This window comes from Chinchilla lanigera, unplaced genomic scaffold (assembly GCF_000276665.1).
Source record: "Chinchilla lanigera isolate Chin_1 unplaced genomic scaffold, ChiLan1.0 scaffold00021, whole genome shotgun sequence".
NCBI lineage: Eukaryota > Metazoa > Chordata > Mammalia > Rodentia > Chinchillidae > Chinchilla > Chinchilla lanigera.
Genome location: NW_004955422.1, coordinates 12,427,401 through 12,442,732, shown reverse-complemented (window position 1 = coordinate 12,442,732; position 15,332 = coordinate 12,427,401). Strand labels below are relative to the sequence as shown.

At 42.0% G+C, this 15,332-nt stretch overlaps 1 long non-coding RNA gene across 2 annotated transcripts; it reads right to left on the bottom strand.

Annotated features, from left to right (window-relative positions):
- Positions 1–3,733: 3,733 nt before the first annotated feature.
- Positions 3,734–8,610, bottom strand: LOC106148455. 2 transcript variants are annotated; one of them, XR_001233905.1, is made up of 3 exons: positions 8,394–8,610; positions 5,303–5,448; positions 3,734–4,236 (listed from the first exon to the last, which is right to left on the bottom strand). It is a non-coding gene; the product is annotated as an uncharacterized LOC106148455 (long non-coding RNA). The 2 variants fall into 2 exon arrangements; XR_001233906.1 differs by having other exon boundaries at positions 3,734–4,154.
- Between the last annotated feature and the right edge of the window lie 6,722 nt (positions 8,611–15,332).

Sequence of the window (15,332 nt, the reverse complement as noted above, 5' to 3'; positions counted from 1 at the left end):
TGAAACCAGAGAATCTTCTAGAAGGCTTACTATGAGTGTTGGGTATGTAAATAAGGTACCCAGATCTCTCCCTTTCTGACCTTAGCCAGGCCAGGATGCCCCTCCCTTCTTTAAAAAGGCAACACTAGTGGCTGAAGTAGGGACATGGGGGAGGGGCATCACACTGCCTGTCTGGCTGCATTCAGCTTGGAGTGAAGAGTGGCAGCTTGGTAGCCAGGGAGGACATTGAAGCAAACTGTCCCAATCCTTGGGGGGCAGGCAGGGGAAGCAAAGGGAGACGAGGGGAAGGGGTGCAACAATTGCTGACCAAGCCACACCTCCCCGGCTCTAGCTAGCCCTGGAAAAATGAGTAGAAAATGAAACTGTAAAAAGATAACATTTACTATAGCAATAAAAATAGAAAGCACCTGAAAATAAATTTAACAAATACATGTGAGAATTATTTCAGAAGATATCTAACTTTCATGAAAGGCATTAATGAAAACAAATGTAGATCTAATACTTTTTTTATTATTACAAATAAATGGATTTGAAGAATTGGTGCCATAGAGATATAAATGATCACAAAGCATCTGAATATTCAGCAATTAAAAACACAAATCCCAACAGATATTTCAGTTAAACTTGGCAAGCTTAATTGAATACTAATTTTGAAGCACAAAGGTCAAAAATAGTCAACACACTCTTTTTTTTTTTTTTTTTTTTTTTTTTTTTTTTGGTTTTTCTCCGGTACCGGGAACCGAACTCACGACCTTGCGCTTGCCAGGCAGGCGATTTTGCCGCTGAGCTAAATCCCCAGCCCCTCAACACACTCTTGATGAAAAAAGAATAAGGTGTGGGGGATTGCGCTACTGGGTCAAAGTTTATAGCAATTAATTCAACATTCTATTATCATAGGCATAGATTGTATCGACACAGGAAGAGAAAATAACCCAAACTAATGGAATAGAATAGCGCTCAGAAGGGCACTGGGCATATACACCCATTGTGTTATATGGCAGAGTGGATGTCTGACTGACCAGGGGGTTATAGCATCATGGGACATATGGAAGAGAGGATGCCAGGTGTGGTGGTGCACACCTGTAATCCCAACACTGAGAGGCTGAGGCAGGAGGATCACCACAAGTTCAAGGCCATCCGGGCTACATAGCAAGTTCAGGGCCAGCCTAAACTACATGGTGAAACTCTGTCTCAAAAAAATTTTTTTAAAAAAATCTAAATCCACCGGAGGGCTCCTGGGTGGAGCTGGAGGTGCCAGCTAGAAGTGAGAAGAATCTCATAACTCAGTACAGAGCACTCAGCACAATGGTCTCTATTTTATCATCAGCAGCTGCAGAGCAATTATCAGAACTTTCCAAATTGTACCCTGGGTTGGGGAGGCCAAGAAGCTCTTCTCAGCTGACAGTGCAAACCATGAGCTGTGAATCCCTAGTTACCCATCTGGGATCAAGCCCTTTAGCAGACTCCCAGAAAATGGACAACAAAGGAGGCTAACTGTTGTAAACCTCCACCAGCAGGAGAATATGTTTAACAATCCACAGACACGGTAGTCTCTTTAGAGAATGGAGTGAGAAGTGTATTTCCACATGAAAAAGCAGGCCAGGGAGCTCCCCCCTAAAGCAACATAACAAAGGAACTAAATGAGTCCCAGGATGTGCAGAAATACCTCCTGTCAAGAGGGATGCACAGGTGAGAAACTGATGTGAATCTGGCTAGTTTGAAATAAAACCTTTCCAGCTCTGGAGGGCAGGCAAGTCTCATCATTTCTGTAGTGAAAGGATGAGGGGTCCTGCAGGGGTCTCAGACCTGTGCTGAATGAGGCTGTCCTGGTTACACTTGCTTACCTCAGTGCAAGCATCAGACAGCTGGTATCAAAGCCAGCTGGTGCCCAAAGAGCCAAGATGATAACAATTTTAAAAAAATAGGATTCTTTAGAAAGTGACTTATTGGTAACTAATAATTCTAAGATGACACATGAGCATTATCAAAGGGGAGATTTATTTTTCTTCTCTTTGTCTGTGATTTCTTTCTTTTTTTTTTTTTTACAGGCCAATCTCTTTAATGAACATAAATGCAAAACTCAACATGACACTGGCAAAGGGAATGCAGCAAATGGTCAAAAAGATCATACATCACAACCAAGTAGGATTCATTCCAGGAATTCAGGGCTAGTTCAACAAACACAAATCAGTAAATGTAATACACTACTACCTAAACTGAAGCAAAGACAAAAACCACACAATCATCTCAACAGATGCAGACAACGCACTTGACAAAATCCAATATTCACTAACGATAAAAACCTTAAAGAAGGTCTTCTGTTGTTGTTTTTTTGTTTTTTGAGACAGGATCTTGCTGTGTAGTTCAGGCTGGCCTTGAACTCACTATACGGCCCAGGCTGGCCTCAAACTCATGGTGATCCTCCTGCCACAGCTTCTTTTTTTTTTTTTTTTAAATTTTAAAGAGTAAAAGAAGGGGGCTGGGGATTTAGCTCAGCGGCAAAGTGCTTGCCTGGCAAGCGCAAGGTCGTGAGTTCGATTCCTGGTACCGGAAAAAAAGACACACACACACACACACACAAAAAAAAAAAAGAGTAAAAGAAGGATAACATAATAATAGGAGGGGCTTACCAAATTACAGACAAAGTGGTAGGAAATTATCAATGGTTATTGTTTTACATATTGTTATCTATAAGATAGTTTCTCAGGAAAACAAATAGACAAATGCTAGTGAGTTACAGACAAAAGAGGGAGGAGATTATCAATAGTTGTTGTACCATACTTAGGTATCTTCAAAGTGGCTTCTAAAGATTATAAATAGAACTATACATGAGTGACCTACTGAATAATCACTCAATAATTCTCAATGGTTGTTGTAGGAAACACATAATAATAAACATGGATCCATTTATGAAATAGGATAGGAACAATACAAACATTGCAGAGTTATGGATAGATTAGTAGGAAAATATCAATGCCTGCTGTAATACATGGTGGTATCTTAGAAGTGGTTTCTAAGGAAGACAGAGATACACAAGAAGGATCTAACAAGTAGTTACAGCCTAAGGGTTGTCAAAAATCAAGTGAGCCATCTGGGGCGAAAGCCATTTTTTGTAGCGTTTTCTCTCCAGCCTCCCATCGCATTGGGACCCCACAACCAGTTAGTGTCCTCTCTCCAACTGTCAGCACAGGAATCCTGCTGCAGACTTCTCTGGAGCTCCACCACAGCCTGTACTGTCAGGGGAAGAATGGCTTCCAGGGAGTCTCTGCAGGTATTGTGCAAGGTCCTCCTGGTTTACAGCTTCCGAGCGGCTCTCGTGACCCCAGTCCACTGGACCTCTGACTGTGGGCTTAGTCTGCATTCTCATGGTGATTTTTTTAAACAGTGTAAACACTTTCAAAATGTTGATCATCACATGCATAACATTACGATAGTGACAATACCTATATCAACCTTTTTAGCACAAGGGACTGGTTTTGTGGAAGACAATATTTGCACTGATTGACAGGAGGCAGAGCTCTGATGGTAATGTGAGTGACAGAGAGTGGCTTTAAATACAGATGAAGCTTTGCTTACTTGCTTACCACTCACCTCCTGGGGGGCAGGGTTGGGGGAAGAGGTTGGGGACCCCTTACCTATATTACCAAAAAAATTCTCTTAATTAACAAGAATTGGGGGCTGTGGATTTAGCTCAGCGGCACAGTGCCTGCCTGGCAAGCGCGAGGTCGTGAGTTTGATTCCCGGTACTAGAAAAAAACCAACCAAACAAACAAACAAAAAAAAAACCCAAGAATCAAGGCAATATGTCTTCTTCAAGAAGAGAAGACAGCTTTAGCAGAAAAATGAAACTATTTCTTAATAGTATCCTTCCTAACCAAAGTAAATGATCTGAGATGAAAGTCAGTGAAATGGTCGGCCTGTTGACTTAGGCAGGTGGATGAACTTCAAAGGGGCTCTATGAAGTGCTGGTTCAGTTTCTCCGGTGAGAGGAAGTGACTACCTTTGGTTGACTGCACAGCACTGCATGGTGGGAGAGAATGACATTCTTCTCTAATTGTCCGAACCTTCTATAGCCAAAGAGCAGAGGATAGATGAATCTTAATGTCTTCTTCCTGGGAAAGCAGCCATGGAGCTCAGAAAGTTGCTCATCACATCTGCAAAGCATCCAAAGGGAGCATAATGCTGTCTTCTGATGTAGTCAGACTTTCAATTGGGACATTCACACACTATTACATTCTTTATGGAATAAAAAGACCAAATAGAATTCCAAATGAATACCTCTTTCTGATTTGTCAAGGATTCTGAGAAGGAACACTACATTGTTAACAGTGCTAACAATATACAATGAAGTCTTAAACTGATTTGAGCTTGTATTAAATTTAGCTAAAAAAAAAAAAACTACTTAAAAACAAAGAACTCTTTTTTTTTCTTCCCATTTTGCTGCTTGAATTTTGTGGGTGCTACCCAATGGCCTTCTTGAATATCACTTCAAGTCCACAGAAAAGCCAAAAAGGCACAGTGCTATCAGTTAGGTCTCAAGTGCCAGGATGATATTGTCTACGTCATTTAACTTTCTGTCACTGTAAGAAAATGCCTAAGCTAATCAACTTTAAAAGAGGAAAGGGGTTTTTGGCTCATAATTTTAGAAGTTTCCATTGATGGTTAGTTGGCCTGGTTGCTTTTTGGCCTGTGGAGAGGTAGCCTGTCATGGTGGGAACCTATAATGAACGATTCCTATTCACCTCACACCCAGGAACTACAGGGGAAGAGAGAGAGGGCAAGGTCCTACACTCCCTTCAAGGGCATGTGCCCAAAAGATCTTGAACTTCTCCGTGGGTCCCACCTCATACTACTTCCGTGGGCTGGGGAACAAACCTTTGACATATGGGCCTTTAGAGGCTACTTCACAACCATACTATACCATTACCTATCCCTTACTGAACCTTATCATCTGCCATGTGCTTTACCTGCATTATCTCCATTTATTGTTGCAGCCTCCTTTCATTGTTACCAAAAGCCCAGGATATGGGGTTTTGTGCATCCATAAAGCAGATGGGAACAGAGAAGGTAAAAATGAGGTTAGGACTTTGCTTACAGTACAAAGCTAGCTAGCACTTTATCTGGGATAAGTGTTCCATTACTTAGCACAAATCATCTTGACTAGATTGCTGGCAGGCCATGTGCTCATTTGCAAAATTCTCTGAACATAGGCTTCCAAATCATTGAGCAGGGAGGATATTTGCCCTTCCCAAAGACAGCCTGATTCAACATAAATGAGCGATTAAGACAATATCCTGCTCACCTGCCAGCACATCTTGGACTTAAGCAGAGATGGAACTTGCCAAGCGCTTTTACACATTCTAGGTTGGTGACATTACTCTCTCCTCTTCTTGCCATTTATTCAGCTTCCTAGAATATTTGTTAGACCAGTTTTACCCTCCGCTCCATCTGAAAGTAGATGAAGAATTCAGTAGTTCCTCTGAACATATCATTTATAGCCTGTTATAGTGAACATATACCATATTCTCTCAATTTTAAGAAACAGTGCACTGTGACTTGTTACTTTAACCACTTTAGAACTATATTTAAATACCTAAACTAGCACTGCTTTCTGAATTATTTGAGGACTGAAGAGTACTATTGCATATAATAGCATCAACCTGTTGCAGTATAATGCTCACAGTGAGAATTCAGGCAATGGAACTATTTTTACAAGGCAACAATTTTACAATTTTACAACTATTTTACAATTTTACAAGGTAAATCAGGTTAGAACAAAGAAAATTCAGACATCGGAAGTAATTCATATGACTCAAAAATATAGACAGCTTTTCCTTTGCCCAGCTGTGTCTTTATCTAAATGTTAGTGCCTGTCTTAATTACTTTTCTTGGTACTGAGACAAAATATGTGACACCCAAAGGTAAAGGGGAGAAAGGTTTACTTAGCTTACAGTTGGTAAAGGTTTTAGTCCAGAGTTGGCTGGCTCCAAGGCATGGTGGCACATGGCAGAACAGCATCACAGAGGAGAAACAGTTCACTGCAGGCAGAAGACAGCAATAGCAAGCAAGGGAGGGATCTTAACAGTGTCTGTCTGCCCCTTTTATTTTATCCAGGCTACTTAGTGCAAGTAGCACTCACACCCATAATCCCAGTGCCCTTGATCCTAGCATTGCACCATGAATCAATTCTCATATCACATACTTTAGATCCAGCCACCTCTGAAAAAGCCCCACTTATGCCTTAAGCTTTAGGGGGTTATCTAGACACAAGCCATAACAGTGCCACACACAGATATTACCTTAATGGCCACCTAAGGAGGTATCAGAAATATGAATTCCTGTCTCCATTTTGCCACTTTCTGCCTTTTAGGGGGAAAAGTACATCCCATAGGAAAGTCATGGATGGTAATATTCATTTTGCATTCTATTGCAATATTCCTTCATGTCTTAAAAAGTATCATACGCTTTGGACAGTCTGATATATTTGCTCATCCTCATTTTGTGCAACAGCTTCTAAAATCTTTGGAATCTCAGGAGAGATACAGAAGAGTATTCTGTAAGGAAATGAGCTGACTGGTGGCCCACTGAAGGTCACAGAAAGACCAAGGTAGGATTAAAGGGTTGGGATTTTCTCATCCCCGAACCTCTGGGAAGAGGAGAAAGACTGAAAGTTGAGCTGATCACTAGTGGCCAATGGTGTAATCAATCACGTGTACAAGATGAAGCTTCCATAAATACCCAAAGGACTGGGTTCCGAGGGCTTCCCCAGGAGCAAACACAAAACACCATCATGTGCCATGAGGATGGTGTGGCTTCACCTCCACAGGGGCAGGAGCTCCTCTCTCAGGACCATTCCAGACATTGCCCTCTGCATCTCCTCATTTGCCTGTTCATCTCTATCCTTTAATAAATCGATGAGTAAATGCACATAAAGCATTTTCCTGAGTTCTGTAAGCTGTGTTAGCAAGTTAATCCCATTTGGGGCAAGGCTGTCATTTGCTTCTTATGATTAATTATCTGCATGTGTCTGCCAGTCAGGGCTTTATCAGGGTGGAAGGACTGAGAACCAGACTCTCAGATCCCAACCACTGGCTCTCCCTGACATGGAAAGAACATACCAGGAGCTAGCAGCAGACTGAGCCCTGGGCCACCTTCTGCCTCTGACCTGGTGTGGGACTTTGGCTGATCACCTACCTAATTTTACACATTTTTTTCCTTCAGCTGAGTTTTTACAAGTCTCGCATGATACCAGGTGCAAAGCCCTTGGAAACTATAAAGGACTGTCTGCATTTCTGTGAAAGAAGACTCTGACCATTCTGAGGGCTTTCACGTGGAACTAGGTCTCTGTAATAAGCAGCTCAGATGATTGGATTTGGCTCTCTCATGCCTTACATTTTAGTTTAGTGGAATCAAAATGTGTTTTCAACTTTTCATAAACTAAAAAACAAACTAAAGAGAGGTAGACAAAATGACCTTCCACATGAGCTTCTATACTAGGTAAGGTGTGGCACATCCTCAGGCCACACAATATAAGCAATTTTTAAAATTAACTCAGTCATTTGATAGAAACTAAAACTACAATGTGCACAGTGAATAAGAATAAATGGAATGACAATTTTTCCCCCATAAACTATTTTGAAATGTTTCCAGTAAGAAAAGCCCAATATGTCTTTGTTGTGGTTTGTATCGAGATATCCCCCCAAAGCCTCATGCAGTCATGGACAGTGCAGGCTTCTAGAGTCCATGATTGATTCATGGTCCAATGCTAAGATTATGGGTGTGGGAGCTACATCTGCCCTAAGGTGGGTAGCCATCATACAATATAAGGGACAGAAATAGTCTTCTCTGTCACTCCTCCCTTTTTGCTCTTGTTGCTTTTCTGCCACCAAGAACTGTTGCCCTCTGCCATGTGCCACCAGCCATGTGCCACCCTGCCTTGGAGCCAGCTGAGTATGGACTGAAACCTCCACAAACTGAACTAAATAAACCTTTCCCCTTTGATCTTGGGTGTTGGGTACTTTGTCTCAGCAACAAGAGAAAAATAACTAAGACACCCTTGTTACCAACTCCTTCCATTAACTTTTAATGCTCCACGTGACTTAAATGTTTTTATTCCTTTGACACTATCATTATTTGTACATTTTAATAAAAATTCAAAAAAAATTAAAAGCTTTTTTAAAGGGAAAAGATAGTCCACATTTGCAATGGTGGCAGATTAATTCTGAAATTCAGCACCATCTTTGAATAAACTACAAGTTCAGCAAAATAACTGCCTTAGAAACAAGGAAATAAAATGTGAGAATACAATGCATTCTTTTTGAAACATTCAAACTATCGTATCTAAGAGATACACATTCCTGCTGCTAATCTAAGTTCGTTGTTCAAATACATACTTTCAGGGTAACTTCAGCTTCTGTTCCCCTCATCAATCTGTATTTCTTCTCACTCTGCAATAACTTCTGGCACATAGGAGGCTTCCCACTTGTCATAAATTTCGCAGAGGAGAGCTTGACAGGCAAAAAGTTGGAAACAGGGCTTGCTTTTGAAATTCATCAGCAACAAATATCACAACTGTAAGAATGCACGCAGTTCATGTGCCAGCCTGCACTCTGTCTTGGATTCTTCCTCCTAAGTGACAACAATGGAGAAACATTCACAGAGCTCTAGAGAGACCAGCCACAGAGCTTCAGTAACCTTTCATATGCATTTGCAGATCTTGGATTTCTGCATATCTTTCTGCAAAGACACTAAAGCCAAATGCAAACCTGGTACCCTGTATGGCACCGATAACTTTCTTCTAAAGGACTTGAGAAAATTAAATGAGCAATAGCACCACCGATTTGGACTACTGACATAACTTCCATATGAGAGGAAGGTAAATATTTGACTGTATGCTATTTCAATTGTCTCAGAGATTATATCTACATCCAGCATTTTATTTTATTTTATTTTATATTTTTGTGCTGCTGAGGATGGAACCCATGGCCTTGCCCGTGATAGGCAGGTGCTGTACCGCTGAGCTACACACCCAGCCACCTAGCACGTTAGACGTTTTCAAAACATCTTTCAACACCTCATTTTCAAAACTATCCCTTTGATGTTTTGTGTGTGTTTGTTGTAGGCAGGGTTTACAAGGGAAAAGATTTAAAAGAGGACATGTAATTTATAGGATTATTTTATAATATTCACACCAAAGAGTCAAATTCAAAAGAGTGTGGGAAATCTGTCCACAAACTAGAGACCCAAAGAATCCAGCTGAGACCCTGGATCCCACCACAATGTCCTGCATGAATCAAGCTGAAGACCTGGAGCCCATGACAATGTTCTCCATGAGTCCAGTTAGAACCCACGAAAATGTCTCATGGAAGTCTGTATCAAGGATCTGCACTGGGAAGGCCGAAAGGTCAGCAATGGAAGCTAGAAAGTTTACACTAGCGGGATGAAGGATCTGTGCCAGCAGGCTGAGGGATCTGCACTGGAGCCAGGAAGTGACGCTCAAAGTAAGAACCAGAGCTCCCCAAAAGAGAACCACAGCCACCCTCAGCAACAGTGAGGACAGAGCTCCTCCAACAGTGAGAATGGCCGAGTCAGGAAAGCCAGCGTGACAAGCTTCTCCAGGAGAATCAACAGCTCACCATCTTCCCCTCCAGTTCTCCTTTTATGCTGTTGGCAACAATCCTCAGGTGGGCCTTCCATGCTCAGCACCACGCTGATTCAGTTCAGCTGGGTGTTACAAGTTGACTATTAATTAATCCACCACAGTATTATTTGAATGCCATAACAGGCTTAATGGAACCATTGGTTCAGGTTCCCTTGGTAAAACAGCTGTCTAGCTGCACTTGAAATTTAGGCTTCTGAAGGCAAAGTTCAAGGAAGTCCTTTGCAACATAGAAAATAAACAAGTTATCTGGGAAAAAAATCAAACCAAGAAGAAAGGTGCAAAAATCAAATACCAGCCAGGAAAAACATCTTGCCTTACACACTCCACGCTCCTGCAATACTTGATGTCTGTTTTTCTGTTTATCGCAAATATGACAGCAGGTCCCATCCACATTGCTGAACTGCTTCCGGGTCCACCGTCAGTCTGTATTGGACAGGTGAGAACTCCTGTGTGGTCCTAATGTTTACACAGGAGAACATCTCTTAAAAGGAATTATGGTTGCCCTTTCTTTCAAAAGCCCAAAAGGAACTCCGTAAGTTTAAGGAGCATCATTATCAAAGAAAACAGTCCAAGGGGTTCCATAGTTGCATGAAAAATAGTCATACTGTTCTGTATTTCTCCTACTTGAACTTAACAGTTTTGTAAAAAATTAAATTATTGATGACATTATGTTTTCTATCTTCCCATTACTTACTAAACTGTCTCCTGGAAAGAAGTCTGTGGGTCACTTGTTCAATTTGTTTCTAGGGAAAAAGTACATAAGTGATGTATAAGTGCTGTAAATAATGATATTTTCTCAAAGTAAATTAGAGGATCATATTTTATCATCAAATGATACATGTGCAAAAGTACTAGACAATCATGGTGGGATTGGATTCTATCAAATCCTAAATGAAAGATAAGAAGTTTTACTTATATGAATGTGATTGAATATAGTTTTCTTGCTAAATACACATGATATAGCCAGATTATAAAATTCAAAACATACATGACCCTCAGCAATACTGGCATAACCAATATGTCCTGGAATGATGTGTACAGTACTTCAAAATAAAAAGTCAGGTTCCTATGCCTAATTATATTTCTGTTTTGTTTTATTTTTGCCTTTTTGAGACAGGGTCTCGCTATGCAGTTCAGGCTGACCTTGAGCTCACTTGGTAGCCCAGGCTGGTCTCGAACTCACAAGCATCCTCCTGCCTCAGCCTCCCAAGTGCTGGGATTATAGGCATGTGCCACCAAGCCTGGCAGCCTAATTAGATTTCTGTAATTAAGAAAATTGATGTATACCTTGACAAACTCACTCTCAGAACTGCTCCCAGAACAGCTCTCCCCTCCTAAATGAGTATATTTGTGAAAAGATGCACATAGTGAATAAAAAGCAGGGATTGTTTTTTGTTTGTTTTTTTTTTTGGTTTTTTGGTTTTGGTTTTTCTCCGGTACCGGGAACCGAACTCACGACCTTGCGCTTGCCAGGCAGGCGCTTTGCCGCTGAGCTAAATCCCCAGCCCCCAGGGATTGTTTTTTAAAAAATACATATTATAAAAATAGCTCCAAACTCCAGTCATTTCTTTTCCTAAGTGATTTTCATTGAGTCCAACATTAGCTGTTTCATATCCTCCTTCTTTAGAAGTGGCTAAAATAGATTTTAGTTCTTTGAATAGGAGCTCAAATGACAACCCTGGCTACACTAACCCTTTCATTTGGGAATAGTCCTCTTTACACCCATCCTTGACCTGACCCGTCCTCACTCCCCACACCCGCAGGTCTAGACCAAATTCAGTGACACCAACATTGCCGATGCTGGGGAGCAAACGCCATTTCTCTGAAGCAAGGACAAGCTGAGTCTACATTATTGAACTGGTCCTGAAACTGGTCCTGAAAGCGTGCTGCTGGAGAAGGCCCTCTCCATGCCTTCACTCCCAGATCAGTGCCTTAGCCCACTCCATCACGCTTTGGTTCCCAACTGGCTCCAAATCTTTCCCTGATGTCCCCAAATATGCACTAACTCTGGCTCCCGCGTACCCATCCTGTGGAAAAGTCTCTGGTTCTCTGTGGTCCTCTTTGAGTGTCAATCCAGTTTCAGCTCTTTTTTGCCACTTCAGCCCCATTTACGAACACCCAGGCTCATCCCCATTCCCAGCCACCTTTGCCTCTCCAGAGCCAAAGGAGAGTAGCTCCCTTCCTCCCAAATTTGGGGATCTGATGTCCACCCCACCAGCTTCACAGAAAGCATGGCCCATGCAAGGCACTGTCGAGCCTGAGCACCTCACCCCTATTCCCTCACCTCCTACTTCCCTGACACAGCTTCACCTCCATTCAGGCACTCAGAATATACTTCTTTCTCTTATGTCTGTCTCTCAGTATGACTGTGGATGACCAGCACTAGGATTGACAGTAGTTATCGGGAGGAAGTAAGAGCTTTGAAAATAATAATGACAGCAAGTAACATCCCAGGCAAGTGTTCTAGCAATAAGCCACACTCTCAGACCTGAACTCACACTCTTAAGTATGTGATTATATTTATCAATGGTTTGATCCTTAAAAGTTGATGACTGGGCTGACGCTGTGGTGTTGGGAGCAGGATGTCTCCATGAGAAGATTCTCCATGAGAAGAGTGGAGGGGAGGCATTGCAGGAGCCAGGGGAAAGCTACTCCTTGTGTTATAGGCAGCTCAGTTAGGTAGAAACACTATAGGCAGTCAGACAGGGCCAGGCCCTCGAAGGAGCCAGTATGGAAGATAAGATACCTTGCAAATGGAGACATATTTGCTATAGGCCAGACCTCAGGACAAAAGACTAAACAAATGCACCCACATACCTCCCTAGGGATGGACATCAGGGACTGATATTCTAAATAGGTAGCAATCACCTTGAAGAGTCGCTGACCCAACCACTTACAGGAAAAGTCCCTGTTCTATATTCATGCCCGCTCACTACAGGACTTGCTTCCCCATTTGACCTGACTTAAACAATTTTACCTGAACAATTCTTATTGGCTGACCATAGTTTTGTCCCACCTCTTGACCACCTTGTGATTTCCCATTTTTCCCCCTACCTTGGACCCGCCTCACCTCGTGGTTTTGCTCTATAAAATCCCTAGGAAAGACAGAGTCTTGGGTAACCTACTGGGGCCCCTTTCTGTCCCTCTCTTGGACAGAATCTTTCTTTCCTTCAATGAATATGTTCTGCTTTTAATCTCTGTTGTTCCTAAAATTCATTCTTTGATTTTAGAGAACTCAAACTTGTCCCAGATACTGTTCAGGTTGGGAGTTTTCTCCCTTGTATCACTTGGGTCTCCCTTGGTAAATCCCCCAAAGGGCACTGACAATAGGCACATTAACAGGAGAAAAGGCACGCACAGTCATTGCACTGGTGTTACCAGATGGAAGGTCCTGTGGGGATTCATTCTAGGTTCTTGGAGTCTTGAACAAAGAATTAGACAAGACACACAGAAAAGGTAGCAAAGATATACATTTACTGAAGGTGGAAAAGAATTATGTTCTTGGGGCAAGAGTGGCCTGGTGAAAAGGCTCATAATATCCTCAAGGATGAGAAGAAAGGGTTTTTTCTTCTAATCCAAAATTCCTGGGTTGGCTTTTCCACAGGCAAGTAAGGCATTGGGACATTTGTCTTATCAAAAACTCACTTGGGTGCTGCGCCACGTTTAAACTGTCCTATGGAAAGACTTGCTTGGCTTCCCACCAGATGTAAATGAGGGATTGAAAATAGCACTTTTCTAATTTGTCCTGCAAACAGCGCCAGACTCATTGAGAGATGGAAAAATCTGACTTTCTGATTCGATCCGTGCAGAAGAACTGTAGCATCTTGTATCCTGTGTTCTAAGTGTGTCCTCGGGGTTTTTACGACCTTTGACACATTCTACCCAGTTGTTTGTCTCGTTTGTCCCAGCATAAATCTCCTACCTTGTTGGTATCTCAGGAAAGTGTCACACACAAGGTTGACCATGCAATGGTTCAGACATCGGAGGGTAATTGTGATTTTCTAAAGCACAGGACAAAGTGAGTTACACTATTCAACTACTTCCTGAATGGTGGTTTCCTAAGAATACCTTCTCCACTTCTTTGTAAAAGCCCCACCACAGACATAAAAGGTTCTAGTTTAATTCCCAGTTTCCATCCCTGCCTTGCGGTTAGATCTTCATGTTAACCATTCCTGGAATGTATGGTTGTAAATGCCCTGCCCTTCTTGGACTCCCAAAATGTATTGTTCTACCCCTCCAGGATTCTCAGAATGTACTGTTCTTCCCATAAAAAAATCCCCCCCTCATTGTTACAGATGTGACATGTATTTGCCAAACAGAATGCGGTTTTAGGGTTTAAAAACTGCTCTCGTTCCTGGATCCGGACTGGTCTGATTCTTTCTGGCATGGAGGCTCTCAGTCAGTCCCTGGCCAGGAATAAAGGCTCGTCCTAAATTCCAATTGGCGGTCTGTGCGTCTTGGTGTTTGTCGGTCGGTACCATTTGGTTCGTTTCTGGTTGCGAGTCCAGAACAGTCTTCATTTCCCAACACGGTGCCTTAGTCCATTACCACAGAATGAATTTATATGCCAATGTTGTAAGCAGCTGAGTTAAATAGAAATACTATAGGCAGTCAGACAGGCCAAGACCTCGAAGGAGCCAGAATGGAAGACAAGATACCTTGCAAATGGAGAGGCGGTACTTGCTGTAGGCCAGATCTCAAAACAAAAGAGTAAACAAACACATCCACATACCTCCCTAGAGATGGACCTCAGGGATTGATATTCTAAATAGGTAGCGATCACCTTGAAGAATCCCTAACCCAACCCCTTACAGGAAAAGCCCCTGTTCTGTGTTCATGCCCACTTGCTACGTGACACTCGCTTTCCCATTTCATCCTGATTTAATCCATTTTACCTGAACAATTCTTATTGGTTGACCATAGTTTTGTCCCACCTCATACCCACCTTGTGGTTTCCCATTTTTTCTCCACTGTGGACCCGCCTCACCTTGTGGTTTTGCTCTACAAAAATCCTTAGAAAAGACAGGTTCTCTGGGCAACCCACTCGGGTACCCCTTCTATCTCTCTCTCAGACAGAAGCTTTCTTTTCCTCAATAAATAAATTCTGCTCTTAACCTTCGTTGTTCCTAAAATTCATTGTTTGATTTTAGAGAACACGAACTTATTCAGGATATCATTCAGTTTGGGAGTTTTTCTCCCCTATATCACCATAATTCAATGACATTCAGGTCTTTGCATACTCTTCTCCAGGAGCAGGTGATAGGTGAATGTAGGCAATTTTGAGGAGCAGTTAGTGATGTTTAAGGGAAATGAGTAAACCCTATGCAGATAACACTTTGTAAGTGATTCTCTTCGAAAGTTACATGAGTCTGGGGATTGTTAACAGCTTATGACAAAGTCTGCCCAGGTATGGTAACATTCCTCAGACTTCCTTGCTGTATCAGGGAAGTGACTGAAAGCAATTCATTTCTTCTTTGGTGTGCCAGTCTTTAGGAAGATAACGGAAATAAGGAAAGAGCCCTTCCCTATGCTTGGGGCAAGGGAAAAATACACTAAGGTTAGAAACTACTTGCTCCTGAAGAATATTCTGAGGTTTTTCCAATTTCTTTTCATTTGAAAGTGCTCAGCATGCCAAACTGCCCCACTTTGGAGTGCTATTTTCTGAGCCCCA